We start from the raw sequence: 16,458 nt of genomic DNA, 5'->3' as shown, positions 1-16,458 counted from the left end.
AATAAATAAAATTACATACAATTAAGATTACAAACATTATATGTAGTACAGAAATACTGTGTGTTACTAATTAGTTGTTACGATTTTAGGAGATAAATTCTAATATATGACATGATAAGCAATGCACATGTTTTCATTATGCAATGTTTCAACGACATATAAGCAGTTTTTGGGGGCCTGTATATTGGATGTTTTTAATGGAATATTAGGCTTAAGTTATTTTAAAAAAGTGAAAGCTTCTTCAAAGTTATTTAGGAAGGGGGTGTTAACTGACTCTGTCTATTCATTCAGAATGAGATCAGGGAACCTGTTTTTATGTGTATGAATCTCAATCTCCTCTAAGAGATTCAATGTGAAACCCTTGTCTTTGAGGTGTAATATCTGCAGGTTGTTTTCTATATTCTCAACTGTATGATTGTTTTCTGCAAGATGGGTGGCAAAAGCAGATTTGCTTAGGTTTTTCAGACATAGGGCATCAAGGTGTTCCTTGAATCTTGTTTCAAAAGCTCTACCTGTTTGGCCAATGTAGAATTTAGGACAGTTGTTACACTTGAGTTTATAAATTCCAGATCTTTTATGGGGTATGCTATTGTGTGGGAGTGAGTGTATGACTCTTTGTTGGAGTTTGTTATTGGTAGAGAAACTGATTTTGACATTCTTCTTCTTGAATAGGTTGGAAATTTTGTATGAAAGTGGGCCTATATATGGTAGGGCTACATATTTTACTGATTTTTTTGTCTTTCATAGTTATTGTGGCTGTTGCTTGTTGCAAAGACTTATTGCTAGCAATTTTTTCTTTTGTTTTTTGAGAGAGTGTGTCTATTATTGAAGCATCATAGCCATTATTTTGGGCAATTGATTTGATTATGCTGATTTCTTTGTGCTGTTCAGTGGGGCTGAGCGGGACTTCATGCATACGATGTAGTATTGACCGGAAATTAGCCATCTTATGTTGGTTTGGGTGGCGAAAACATAAACGCACGAATATTTCGTCAGGCAGAACTACATGGCTCGTAAGTACACTAACCTGCACATTTACTAAGTTTAAAAAAATGGCTCTGAGCACTATGGGACTCAACTGCTGGGGTTATTAGTCCCCTAGAACTCAGAACTAGTTAAACCTAACTAACCTAAGGACATCACAAACATCCATGCCCGAGGCAGGATTCGAACCTGCGAACGTAGCGGTCTTGCGGTTCCAGACTGCAGCGCCTTTAACCGCACGGCCACTTTGGCTACTAAGTTTAAAACAAAAAACTATCTCATGAGCAATTAGATTTTGTAAAAGAAATAAATCTTTTGTAAAAATACCATTACCGATATGACAACAAAAATATTTCTTTTCTATCCCAGTGCAGCAAACGAATAACAAAAACAAGACTAGGTCCAACTTAGAATGCTTGTAACTGCCATCTGAAGATGGATTTGTAAAGAAAAATCCGAAACCGGTCATGGTCTGAAGATAATAAACCTTTTTAAACCATACATGTGGCTGGTAGCTGTTTTTTACAAATTATAAATCTTTAGTACAACAGCCACGTTTCTCAACATGTCGACTTTCGACAAAATAGAGTTAAAATGTGTTGACTCAGTAGATGTGTATTCAGGTGGGTAATGCTTCAAACCGCAATCCAGGCAACCAGACTGCGTCATTTCCTAAAAAAACTCACTTAATGCAAATGCTAAATGACCTACTCTTCCTTCCTTCTATAATAATTAAAAAGTAAGACAGTTGAAAAGTTTTAGATAGCTGGAATATGAAACAACTCACCACCACACTTAAGCCTGGAATGTACCATAGTTTGGAACCTTGAAGAATTGTGCTGCTTAATTGTAATTTTGTAATTTTCTTGCATTTTGTTTTCTTTATATTTCTTCACCTGACCCAAAAAAAGTTCAGTTAATCTATGTGATGTAAATTTCGACAATGCAATTCCAACCAGTTTTCCGCTGCTAATATGAGCACTTATACTCCCTGTCTGGAGCATTTGTGACTATGATTTATGTAAAGACAATTTTAATTGCGTATGGCAGTCAATTGTTACCTGATCTCATGATTAATGATGCCAGCTACAAGTGAATTTAAAAAATCCTGTAGTTTTATTAAGTACTGACTGAGAGTAGGTGATTGGAAAAGTTTCTGAAATACAGTTATTATAATGAGTACCGTTTTCATTTACTCTCACAAATTATTCTGTAGCTGGAACTGCTTGCATAAAGTAATGTTTGGATATACAAGTTCAGAGATATTACTGTCACTGCTGTAACTCGACTACTCCAGAGATGTCACACAGGACTGCTTTGTTCTCATAACATGAAATTGCCACTCATTAAGAAACTGTACGCAAATAAATGTCAAGTCCACCGATATATGTCCACCTTTCATAATACCCCACCATTTGATGAAACTTCTGTACGTTTTAATGTTTTCTTACAATGTGCAAATTACGAAAATTTGACAAGATACATAAATATACAAAATTTTATAGAACATATAAGTTGAAAGCACATACATAAAGAAACTGAAGTTGCGGTTTTCCATTAAAATTCTGTCCACAGGGTATTGTCAAGTTCTGATTCTGCACAAAAATGAAACACTAAATTGTCACATGAAAATATCATTGCAGAATGGAAGTCAGTGCAGTCCACATAAATGAGGGCTGGAGTTCATCCAAACAATCAGGAAAAATTCATCTTAAAGTGGTGTCAGATAGTGTATGGAGTCTGGGCAAGTGACCAATAAAAACTCCTCTCGCAGTGGAACATTAAGCAATAGCTGTAGTGTGAACAAGTGACAAGCATAGAAAATTGTCTTCTGCCAACAATGACCCATGTTGTTAGCAGTGATGAAGTTTCAAGATCAAAAATGGTACAAGAAGTCCTTTAATGACCAACATAATATCTTCCATAACATATTACCATTTTGTTCATTATAAATTCCTACACTCACTAAAAATTGTCTCTTGCAATAATGACAGACGTTTCTAGTTGACAAGCAATTGTCTCTTGTCTGCCAAAGTCACATATTGGAGGAACTAAGTGATGCACAAAAGACCATATCGCAGATAACAGCACAGCTCTTCATTTACTAACCAAACAGAAAGTTATACATACTCTGAAAAAAGTGTGCACTAATTGTTTTATCCCTGGCATTTGCAAAATTTAAACAGTATGTAAAGGATGTACTGTCTTTTTACACGACATAGAATGATACACACAAAAAGAACCACATAATAAATTATAAGAATTCGTATAAAATATTACATAGACACTTATATAATATGTAGCTAATCATGAAAATTCAAACATTCAGAATTAACCATTCATAATATAGCAAAAGATATGACATACTGGATGAGTAAAGGAATCATATATGATACTAATAAGAAACTTATAAAATAAGAAACATAGTAGTGTAATAAGAAGAAATTCACTTGTGTTCAACAGAAATCGAAAATGTATTAGAAATTGGCATCTTTACATTGAAACTATGAAAAGCAAAGAAATATAACCTGTCACTAGAAATATATATTCTTTAGTACCAAAAGTATCACTACTTTAAAATATCAGGTATCTCCCTTGGATTCATGACCATGTCTTTTGGGAAGGGGAAATTGCGTTGTCATAGTCATGTGGCAACAAGTCATGTTCACTCAGAATTGTCAAACATACCCATGCATGCATCAAATATATATTTCATCACTTAAACTTCAAAAAGTTCTGAAATTATTTCCATCCTTCAACTTCTTAAATGTTGTAGACCTTACTTCCAAAATCTCTTATTCATCACTTATATTTTCCTAAAATTTCATCTTTCTTGTATAATTTCCATAGTACTCATGTTATGCCTAAAATATTGCTCCAACTTCATATCTAACCTTCAGGGCAGGATATCCATTTTATTAAAACCATAAACTGAAAACTTATTTTTTTAACTGTGCACTTCTTAAATCACCACCAAAACTAAAACTATATTCTTTTATCAAACCTCATATCTCACATAATCACTTCAAATCATTTCTTTAACCCTTATTTTCTCAACCATGGTCAATCATTATCTCAACATATACCCCTGGGAACTAACCCCAAATTATGAGTTTCTAACTTATATCTATTACTAAAAAGTGTGGAGATTTCACTAACAAGGGAACCTCCCCATCGCACCTCCCTCAGATTTAGTTATAAGTTGGCACAGTGGATAGGCCTTGAAAAACTGAACACACACCAATCGAGAAAACAGGAAGAAGTTGTGTGGAACTATGAAAAAAACAAGCAAAATATACAAACTGAGTAGTCCACGCGCAAGATAGGCAAAATCAAGGAGAATGTGATCTCAGGAGCGCCGTAGTCCCGTGGTTATCGTGAGCAGCTGCGGAACGAGAGGTCCTTGGTTCAAGTCCTCCCTCGAGTGAAAAGTTTACTTTCTTTATTTTCGCAAAGTTATGATCTGCCCGTTCGCTCATTGACGTCTCTGTTCACTGTAATAAGTTTAGTGTCTGTGTTTTATGACCGCACCGCAAAACCGTGCGATTAGTAGACGAAAGGACATGCCTATCCCATGGAAACCGAAAACATTTGATCGCAAGGTCATAGGTCAACCGATTCCTCCACAGGAAAACACGTCTGATATATTTTATACGACACTGGTGACTGCATGTGCGTCACATGACAGGAATATGTTGTCGACCCATCTAAATTGTACACTTGGCGAATGGGTAAAACGATTCTTCTACCTTGCCCGATTTAGGTTTTCTTGTGGATGTGACAATAACTCCCAAAAAAGTGATGAAAACATAAGAGTTTGTCACATAAACTGCAACAAATGAATGCAACAGTTTCACAGACAGACAGTTTTCCCTGTGCTCTGTCAAAACATATGTTTTTAACGTTTTCAAATTTTTCCGTGTGTAGACCGTCAAATCCTGCATATGTCCAAGCAAATCTGAACATGTCCTGGAACTTTGGAGCGAAGTTGATTATGTGTGAGTACCTGAACTTTGATAATTGACACACGATCACGTAAACAATACTGCTCTGTCTACCTGTGCAACTTCGCAAAATAATTGTCTGCAAATAAAAAATTAAATTTTTCACTAGAGGGAAGACTTGAACAAAGCACCTCTCGCTCCGCAGCTGCTCACGCTAACCACAGGACCACGGCGCTCCTGTGATCGTATTATCCTTGATGTCGCCTATCTTGCGCATGGACTACTCAGTTTGTATATTTTGCTTATTTTTTCATAGTTCCACACACCTTCTTCCTGTTTTCTCGATTGACCTGTGCTTAGTTTTTCAAGACCTATCCACTGTGCCAACTTATAACCAAACCTGAGCGGGGTGTGATGGGGAGGTTCCCTTGTAAGATTAGAGTAGCACATCACACTCATTCACACAACAAAGATAAAAAAGGCAAAGCATTAACTACAAGCAAATAAGAGCCAAGCAAATTGTACAACATGAAATTTTACAAAAATTTTCATCACTAATGCAATTGCACACAAAATCATAGAAAAGTAAATTGTTATAGCACATACAACAGCATATCACATCCTAGCAAAAACTGGTTTAACAAGTGCAAAATTTATTGCATACCAACATAAATTAATCTGCCTGTCAAGTGAAGAAAGATGATATTTAAACCTAAAACAAGAATAAATATATGATTATCTACGCTAGCTTACTTATATTGGTGTTCCATGGTACTGCTTATACTAAATATATGTTATATGATAACATAAAAATGTTTGCTGAGAAAGACTGTAAGTAGTTATTAGAATTATGTTATTTCTTGTGCCAGATTTCCTCATTGATTTTTCTTATTTTTTGAGTAAGTCTCTCCCAATGATCTTTCAGAATGTAAATATTTTTAGTAAAATTTATCATTATGAACTTTCAAGAGATCTGATGAACAGAAAAGGTTAGAGATTGCTCAAAGTGGTAAAACAATTTTTAAAGTTACAAAAATATCTAAAGAAAAGTTGCAATAAATACTGCACACAAAACATCATTCACAAGAAATGCTATACTGATAGTCAGTAAAAACAACTAAGTGTTCAAACTGTATTCCCTTTAAATGTTTACTAACTCATACATCAACTCTTTCAGGTGTCTAAGCAAAAATTGTCATATAGTGTGTCTAAATTATTTCATATCATTCAAGTATAGCTAGCATTTCATATGACATCAAAAATTACTCACTTTTTAGATTGCAACCTACTAAATGTACCATTCTTCCAACAGAAAACAGAGTCCCTAACCATTTTATATTCATTATTACCTCAAATATCATTAACATATATCATCACACTACCCAACACAAACTTCGTCATACATCAGAATATAACACCAACGGCTTTAACACACAGATAACCTCATATCTAATAAAACATCATTATGTTTCCAATACAACACTTATTCTCTATGCTTAGTAATCACAAACTGCCAACATACTATTTACTGAAATCACTGTCTACATGATATGTGGTGCATTCCTTTGGATTTCTGTGCATGTAGTGTTTCGCCTTTGACTGCATTCTCATGTGCTATTCTTTTAATTCCTTAGGGTCTGTCGTAGAGAAGAAAAAGTTTCCGACTAAGAGACTTACCTTTACATTATATTGGGTGAGATTTGACCAAACCATTTTGTTCTACATGGAATTTCCTTACTTGTGCCTTATGTTAAGAAATTTCCTGTGTTTTTCAGCTGTATTTGCAATATTAGTTAAGACTAGTTGTATGATATGTGTGTGCCATAATTTTCTGGTGGGAGGAAACTGTACAAGCTCTTTGATTTTGTCTGGTCGCTATTGATTCCTTAACACTAAGATGGGTGTCAAAAAAGTTGAGTCACGAGGAAGATCATTTAAGATACCTTGAAACAAAGTGATATATCTGTCCTGGTTTATGTGTCGATGGTGGAGGCAGAATGTGCACAACTTGTTGATCTCTTTCATTATACATTCTGATGAGTTTCAGTGTGGAGAATATAATGAAATAAAAATATTTGCTGGATCTTGTATGTCTTTAATGAATGTAGCCAAACAATGGATCGAAACTGAGGCCCATTATCTAATATGACCTTGCCAACATGGTATAAAAAGTTCCTAATGAAAACTTTGGACACTGCTTTAGCTGTAGCCATATGTAAAGGGGTGAGTGATACAAATTCAGACGTCAACTCCAGTTTGATGAAAACATAAGAAAAACCATTTCTGCATTATGTAGTGGTCTAGTTCAAGTAAAGCAGCTAATTTTTTCAGCTTGGCTGTTATTGTTGATGCCCGCATCTCGTGGACGTGCGGTAGCGTTCTCGCTTCCCACGCCCGGGTTCCCGGGTTCGATTCCCGGCGGGGTCAGGGATTTTCTCTGCCCCGTGATGGCTGGGTGTTGTGTGATGTCCTTAGGTTAGTTAGGTTTAAGTAGTTCTAAGTTCTAGGGGACTGATGACCATAGATGTTAAGTCCCATAGTGCTCAGAGCCATTTGAACCATTTGTTATTGTTGAAAACAGTGGGGCACAAGGTGAGATGGCGGAAGGTATGGCTCTTTCACAGAGCAAATACTTTTCGTATTCTTTTCTCCATGTAGTAAAAATGACATTTGGTCTGTAATTTGTGGAAATAATCCCATGGTCCAAAATGCATGTAGTCTAAGTCTGTGTACCATATCAAATTATTGGCAGAATCCTAAGGAACCCAAAGTGTCTAATTTACAGTGCTACATTTAAAAAGAATACGGTTTCTGACCAAATAAAACTGTCTGACAGCTGTATTTCTCCTGTCTTTCCATTTTTCTTTAACGTAATTCCAAATGGAATTTCATTTTGTTCTCATGCAATGAGGAGTAATGAATTTGTTCAGAGCTACTTTTAGTAGATAAATCTAGCTACAATTTTGACTCTGTGAAGTATCTGCATTGATATCAGCTAAACCAGTTGGTGTACCAGATAAAGAATTAGCAATAATGATGTCTTTTTCTTGGAATGTAACAGATAGTGACATTATATTTCCTGCAAGGTTAGTGACCAACGGCGTAATCTTTCGTGGTTTAACTTGGAAGTCATTAAAAACTGTTAAGCTTTGTGGTCTGAATAAACCTTTTATGTGCTTGCCAAGTAAATATTGTCTAAATTTCATAAATGCCTAGACAACAACAAAGGTCTCGAAATCTGTGACTGAGAAATTTCTTTTTGATTTAATTGACACTCTACTGACAAACACAATATTCTTTTGGACAGTGATTCCATTCTGAATGTGCTCTTGGAAAAGGTGAGCTCCAAGTCCTATTTTGGAAAAAGCAATAGATAAGCAGAAATCTTGAGAGATCAGTATGAGTTAAAATACGTACAGTGAGCAGTGTCTCTTTCAGCGTATTGAACTCGAACTGCGCTTGATCATTCCAGTGCCAAATGATGTTTTTGCCTGTCAAAGAACATAATGTTGGTGTAATCAAAATTTTCGGTTTCAAAAATTTGCTGCTCCTAAATAGAGTCTGCTTGTCGTTTAGTAGTAAGTGGTGGGACTGCTTTGATATCTTTTAGTTTTTCAGGGTCAGGTTCGATACCTTCTGGTAAAATGATAAACCTAAAAATTTAAGCACTTTTCTTACCAAAATGTGATTTTTCTAAGTTTGTTGTCAAACCTGAATCTTCAAAAAGTCCCACAAATTTTTTAAAAAAGTCCAACAAATTTTTTAAGATTTTGTTATGTGTTGACCGAGTTCGTTCTGCCATCAAAATATCATCGACATAGGTGGTGATGTGTCTCTTTAGATGGTGTGGAAGAATAGTGTTTAGGTCACGATTGAATGCCGCTGATGATATGTTTAAATCAAAAGGCACCTTACAGAACTGGTAACATGTCCCAAAGCATAAAAAGACTGTGTACTTCCTGTAGTCAGGATGCAGCTCAATTTGCCAAAATCTGGAGCACAAATCTACAGATGACGATACTTCTATGCCATAGAAATTTTGTAACAATTTGTCAAGTGTCTGGTGTGTCTATTTCTGGAAGAATGATGGTATTGATCCAGGTTCAAGACCAACCTAATTGAAGCATCTCTCTTTTTTCAACAACATGCAATGGACTGCTGCATGAGCTGGCATCTCGCTAGTAAAATTATTTTCCAATATTGACTGTATATCAGCCTTTACCTTATATACGTAATGAACTGTTATAGTATGTTATAGTATTACGTAATGCCTTACGCAGAATTTGTTGTGCTCTTTAACCTGAAACTGGTGTTGAAATCCCTTGATGGTGCCGGATCTATGTGTATATACCACTGCATGTTCTTGTAAAATTTCGCTGAGTTCATTCCTTCATTTTCATAACAATTCTTTGTTTCCTCAGTCTTTCGCTGGAGCAGTATACTTAAATTGATTACCTGATCGTGAGTGTCACTGTTTGTACAAAGATAAGCTGCATTACTGTCAACAGAATCAGGTATGCATTGAAAAGGATCATTATACAGGAAACATAGGCAGTTGATCTCTTCTTCTTGTGAACTTAACGAATCTTCAAATTTTAAAACAATATGTTGATCCAAAATTGTTAGATCAATTTCTGCATCATTTAAGTTCATTACTGCTTTGTAGTGATTAAAGAAATTGGCACCAAATGTATCTGAGTAGAGCGCAGTGACACAAGGAGAAAGTTCATAGCAAAACTATATCCCTCACAAGTAAATTCCACAAAGGTCTCATGTTTAACATCAACAGTTTTTCCCCAAATGGCACCTTTTATTTTAATTTTCCTAATAGATAGTGTGGACAAAGTGCTGTTTATCTACATTTATGATATGGTGACTCCTTGATAACTGATACTACCCTACCTGATCCAAAACTGCGGTAAAATTATTATTAGCAATGCAAATGTTGATTGCAGGGTGTACAATTTGTTTTGGCCCATCCCTGTTTGCCTGTAACAGAATGTCACTGATATCGTTGAATTGCATAAAGTTAACAGTTATGGCTGCAGAGTCATCTGTTCACTGTCTATTCCCTTCAGTTTCCATGTTTACTCTTTTTACCCTGTCGCTGACTGTCATTAGGTGTCAGTGATCTGACTTCGACTATCTCTACCTGTCATTGTGGTGACGATCTAGCAGAGTTCTTCCATGTAGGCTTGTTTTGCTGACTGGTTGCCTGAATTTCCATGGCTATGTCACGTGGTATTTTTACCTGACTGATTACATGAATGTCCTTAATTATTATTGTGTTTTTACTGTATTTATGACTGTTTCCAAACCTATGTTTATTTCCAGAATAATAATTCGAATAGTAACTTCTGAAATTGCGCCTGTCTTTGTAGATGTTTTGATGCCAGACTTGTGTGTCGTAATGCTAGTGTCTATGTTCACGTAATTGATCGTTTTTACCATGAAATTTATTATATGATGTACCGTTGTTTCTATTGTGAAGTCATGACAATAGGCAATTGTAACTATCAAACTTGTGATCAACTGAATTTCTTGTTAGAGCATGATTGCTGTTTAATGCCATCTCCTGCAGAAGTCTCAAAAATTCTTCTAAATCATTCTTACATCTGCTTACCAAGATTATATGACGTAAATGGGTAGGTAATTTCGTAAGGAAAATTCCAATTAACTCAGGTGGGCTGAGCAGACGGTACAGGTATTGGTTTCGTCGTATCATCTTCTTGAAATACTGTCTGATCAAAGTCGGTTAACAAGATTATACTACGTTTGATTGTATCCTGCGTTGATGTAGACCAGTATGCAGTTAAAAATGCCCGATAAAAGTCCTCTTCTGATTGTCTCTTGTAATTGATCGCATTCTGACTGCTGGTTCATTTTCTAGGTATCCGCGCACGAATTCTAGCTTGTGTGCAAGGGGCCAATTTGGTGGTAACGCATTGATAAATTGATCAAACCGTGCCATAGGATTTCATACAGTGAGGAAGTGTTTATAATCAATTGTGTCTTTGCACCTGGGTGCAGCGTTTTGCGGTTGCGCCAAGCGCTCTGTTCGCTGTCATTGTCTTGATATGTGAAACGGTTCATGTTGGTTTTCTCCCAAATGCCGTAAGTTACTATTATCGTCTAGGTTCTCATAGGACGGACTTGCGTTACTAGGTATCAGCTCTTGTATACTGTTATTGTTGTTCAATTTTTCTTCAATATGCAAAAGTTGTGATTGTACAGTTGCAATGTCATTATTCTGTTGTTTATTGATTTTATCTGATTTTCCTTCAAATGTTTCAGACGTTGGTATTCGGATGTGTCCACGAAGTGCACAGCACTGTGTCATCGGAATCTCGATGGTTGTTGGCAGACAAATTTGTAATTCATCTATTTGTTCGGAGATGTAACTTACTTGTACTTTCTGTACTTCTGATCTAAGTGTAAGGTTTATAATTTTTCGGCATTTTCTTTGACAGTCTTTTGTAATAATGCAGTCTGCCCTTTTACCTCGGTAACTATTTCGTCAGGGACGACCTCACTAATTTTCGACATTATTTCTGCATGGTCGGTTTTTGTGCGTTTTTAATATGCTCAATGTCGGTTTCTAAAACTTGTAATCGGTTAGCAATACCGTCAAACAGTGGTTGGAAATCTTTCTTTATTTCTTACCCGAGTTCGCCTGATAAGCTTTGTATATTTTCTTGTGTCTGTGTAGACTGCTCACTGTTCGACTTAGTGACATGAGTCCGATCTACCGGAAACAAACGATGCAAAACCTGAATCTGTGTTATTCAATTGCCTATCCGTATATGTGTTATTCATTGTTTGCGGGCAGGTTTGCATATTATAAATTGGTGACTTATCACCAAGCGATTCGTGTTCGGTTTGACAACTTTCTCTAGTTTCGGAAATTTGACTATTTGAGGTGTAGGCACGTTTCCCTGTATTTGCGTAATTAGATTATGTTCCATGTCGGTTACTGTACTGATGCTAAACGGTAACTGTTCATTATTAAATGTGTTAGGTGACATACTTTCGCTGTGCTGTGTCAGGTTCTATTGCTGTTCTTCACTGCGCTGAACATGTCTGGTATTCATTATTGTAACAAAGTGAGACTGACAACCGTTACCAAAAATGTTACAATTGTAATATGGTTTATCGCTCAGAATAAATTCCTAAAAAATGCTGCAACCGAAAATATGACGTAACCGTTGCCTAACAGCAAAATTCAATACTCAGATTTTTGCAGGTAATGAAATTTCCTCACACGTACTGACTATTTGTCACTCGTAATGCATATTCCTCATGCGCCAAGTACGTGGAGACATACAGAAATTCACACTTAAAAATTACACAAAAACAACTGCAAGGAAAGAAACATTAAATTAGTATGTAACAAGCACTTTGATGTGTGTTGCAGCAAAAGAAAAAAAACATTATTTTACTGCTTTTGAAAAGTGCTAGCGGACAACCCGAAGCAGAGGTAGACAAGTGAAAGTTATTAGGTTTGACGCGATCGTTCGTTCGTTCAAGAACATAAAAATGTTTGCCTGCTCTTTACTCAAAACTGAATGTACAGTACTCTGTTATAAAAAGGTTGAACTGAAATTAAAATTGCGAACAGCTTGTCACAGTGCACACAGTTACATACAGAAAAAAATAACTGGCGTTCACTGTGCAGGGAATTAAATCACAACTTTCACTCAAAAACGACTACCAAAGTCAAATTTTGCATTGCCCAAAAAAATTGAAACACTGAAATTACGTAGCAACACTATGAAGCACACGATATTCAGTGGCCCATTAAAAATTTGAATAACGAACAAAATGCTTAGAATTTGCGCAATGGGAACGTGAGATTATAAACGAAAGAACCAACAAAATATGAAAAGAGTCTTACCTGAAAAATTACAGCATAATCAACAGCAACAGCACAACATGAAGAAATTATGTGAGCTAAAATATGTTAAAGTAAAACTAAACTACTGGGAGAAAGATTGTGATGATTTTCTCATACTAAAAAATTTTTTTACTTCCGATGAAAATACTAATCCGTTCATTATAATGACGATACTGTATTTCAAACTCTTATTTCACCAGAACATAAAACTCACAGATAACCAAAAAAACTCTACTTTCTTTACAAAAGCCTTACAAGGCAATGCTTTCACAATTATGCAAATTGAAATGAATTAACCTGAAATGAACTAAACTGAGGAGGGGAGGTAGACTGCTCTGCTGCAAGAATCGCTGACATTATCAGTAAGCGCCAGCTAAAATTATTACCTTAAATACATATCCACAATGCAGATCCATTCTCTCAGTTCCATAAATGCTGCGTCTGGAAGTCCTTCCATCAGATTGATAATTCCAAACAATTTTCTTCAGCAAAATCTTTCTCCGATGTGCACTACGCTAAAAATTCTGGCAGGGTGCTTCATTCCAACGCTCGACTACTCTCCGCTCTACAACTGAGCCAAAAATACACAAGTTCTGAGATACTACTGTCACTTCCGTAAGTCGACTACTCCACAGACGTCACATGCGACTGTTTCGCCCTCGTAACATGAAATTTTCACTCATTCTGAAGCTAGCCGATAATAAACGACCAGTCCACCTCTTAAATGTCCATTTTTCAGTGGTTATGATACTATCACTTTAATGACCAGTGCGAACTAAATAATTACGCTTTACGTCAATACAATAAGAAAAAAACTCATTGTCTCTACAAAACAGACAGATCATAGTCGTATGTGGTGGGGTTAGCAGAAACAGAACTGAGAAATGGGCATTAACAGAATTATGTAAGCCTTTGACTGTCTCCATCCTCACATAAGGATGTGAATGCCTAATTCTTATTAAGAAACAAACTATTAATATACAGGATCAAGTAATGAGATGTCTTGGAAGAGTGAAAGTTGGGCAAGAACAGACAAGATTAGACACAAAAATAAGAGAGGAACTGTAAATATACAGCTAGAATGGTTGCAAGTGGTTCATACACTGAAAATAACAGCCAGTATAAGGGTAAGAACGAAAGCCAAATAATAAATGTCGAGGCAGACTGTGAACCACACGGATGTCGTGTAGAAATTGCAGAATACTGAAGTGCAAAAGAGGAAGTAACCAAGTTATTATACAGAGTAGAGCCCTTGAGACGAAGCGTTGTTTTCGTCGAATTGATGAGGAAATAATCTTGATCTATCTCCGATCATTTGTCTATAGACTTCAGATTCATTGATTTACGTCTTGTACCTGAGCATTAGAGAATGATGACTGGTACCAGTGGACGGTAGGACGGTAGCGCTGCCACATTGCAGTAGAGCTCGCACAGTTAACTCGGCCCAAGTGCAAAAGCACAGTCTTGTTCTCAGCGTTGGGCAAGTGCAGCCCTGTGTTACGAAGGAGCCAGTGCCATAGATTCTTATCACCCATCTCAGTTCTTTATGTGATGGTCTTTTTATACGGTACTTCCTCGAGGGACTACTGACTTATAGAATGAAGAGTCGTTCTGGCATAACCTGTTACTCTTTATTTATATACTTCGGCTTTAGGCAATATTTACAGTCAGGGCGCAACAGTTATAGCAGTAGAGAGTTAACATAAACTTCATATTAAAGAAAAATGACAGCGTAAGCTTAGCCTTCGGGATAATACAATGTACTAAGGAAGACTGGCGTTCGCAGAAACTCATCCAAGAGGAGGCAAGATTACAAAAGTTCCATTTTCTTCTGATTACTTGACATTGAGGACGCGCTGTGCCCAAAGAAATAAATTTGACAGGACGTATAAAAAGTTAATTGTATTTTAAATGTTTGATAGTTATACAGTCAATATTCTTTTGAATATAGATTACTGCTATACTTTAAAAGGAAACATATTTCATTAGTATATTCAAAGCATATCTTTTTATGTTATAAATACGAATATAGATGTAGCAAATATTTGAAAATAACCACTAAATTGGTGGTACAGCTAACTATTAACGACCTAGGACTCAACCGTAGTTTCCTTCAATCTGGTTTGACACGCTACTATGTTTCCATGGTAATTGGACTAGAGAAATACCTCTATTCTGGAAACAGTGCAGGGTTGCACCTCATATAAGTTAATAACCATATAGTTTAAGAAGGTCCTAACACGTTTCCTACCTTGATGTTTCGGTCATCGAGCGAAGAAATTTGAATTTTTTTCTGCATTTAGGACCACAATGAGGTATACGTGCACAGATCTACAGTATAGCTTGACTATGTAAAACTGAATGAAGTCTCAGCATTCCCTGACAAGTAAAATACAAACACCCTGTTGAGATTGAGACGTGTGCACGCTAAGGAGCTATTTTTGTGGGAATTGGAGATGTGTGTTGGACAGATATTGTGAAGCCATGTTTTACAGTCACTTTCTGTAGTTCAAGAGGCTATACAATGAAATGCCAGAGAAAAGATCGGGTATTCTTATTTCGGCAATGACCTGTAAAGATTCACATCCCCCAGGATTGCAAAGCAGTGCCGAAACTGCTGCCATGATAAAAACATATACTTCCCCAAGACTGTAAAACAACGTCAAAACCGCTGCCATTACAGGCAAACGGTATAGTTTTTCATGGACAACCGGACAACCAAACAGTACAGTAATTACTAGAGCCACTGTGTTATCCTTTGTATGCGACTGAGCAGAATCAGAGTCAAATTTCCAAATAAACAGTCACCGTCAAATTCCAGGAGGGGGCATGTGCCCCTCAGGCAAAGCAACCCCCCACCTCCCGCCCCCCCCCCCCCCCGCCACACACACACACACAATTGAAGACGTCTACGGATGTAAATTACTTTGATACCAAAACAACAATCATACCGAGCAGTATATACAAAGGACAACTTTCATATTGTTAATTTGAGTATAGATCTCATTTTCAGATTCAACAATTTGAAATTACGTCCTCACATGATTAAATCCATTATTCCAACGAGTTATCAATTAAAACTGGAATATATTCACGAAAACCTTTAGTCGTAATTCTTGTAATTTTAAGATGAAACAGAACATGAAAAATCTGAATAGCAAAGAAAGATAAACAACAAAATTAGAGACACAGGGAATAAAATTTAAATAAACAATTATTTAACTTAGATGCCATATATATATAACACTTCGTTTGCTTACAAAACTTCACATTTGATGACGATAAATTATTTTCGTGCTTTCTATTGTTCCGCTTGGAGTACTGGGGACCGATGAGGGGCAAGTTCACTGCTGCCATGTGTATGTTGCGCTGGAAATCCGCACGTCGAGTTGTTGCGTCTGTCCCGTTTCGCAGCATAGTAAGGACGTACGAGGAATTATCAGAGAAAAGACTGCTGGCGCCATTTCGGCACTGTTCTGTAAAGTTTCGCATCAATATCGTCTATGGAACACTGCGAAAACAGACGCTCTACCACAGATTCGGTGTAATTTCCTGTGAACAGTGTGACAACCAAAAAATGCGAAATATACACGGTGAACTAGAACTCCAGCGATAAATTTTCACAGGCGGTAGGGT

Source organism: Schistocerca nitens, chromosome 7 (assembly GCF_023898315.1).
Source record: "Schistocerca nitens isolate TAMUIC-IGC-003100 chromosome 7, iqSchNite1.1, whole genome shotgun sequence".
In the NCBI taxonomy this organism is placed as follows: Eukaryota; Metazoa; Arthropoda; class Insecta; order Orthoptera; family Acrididae; genus Schistocerca; species Schistocerca nitens.
Note: the sequence above shows the minus strand (reverse complement) of the source record.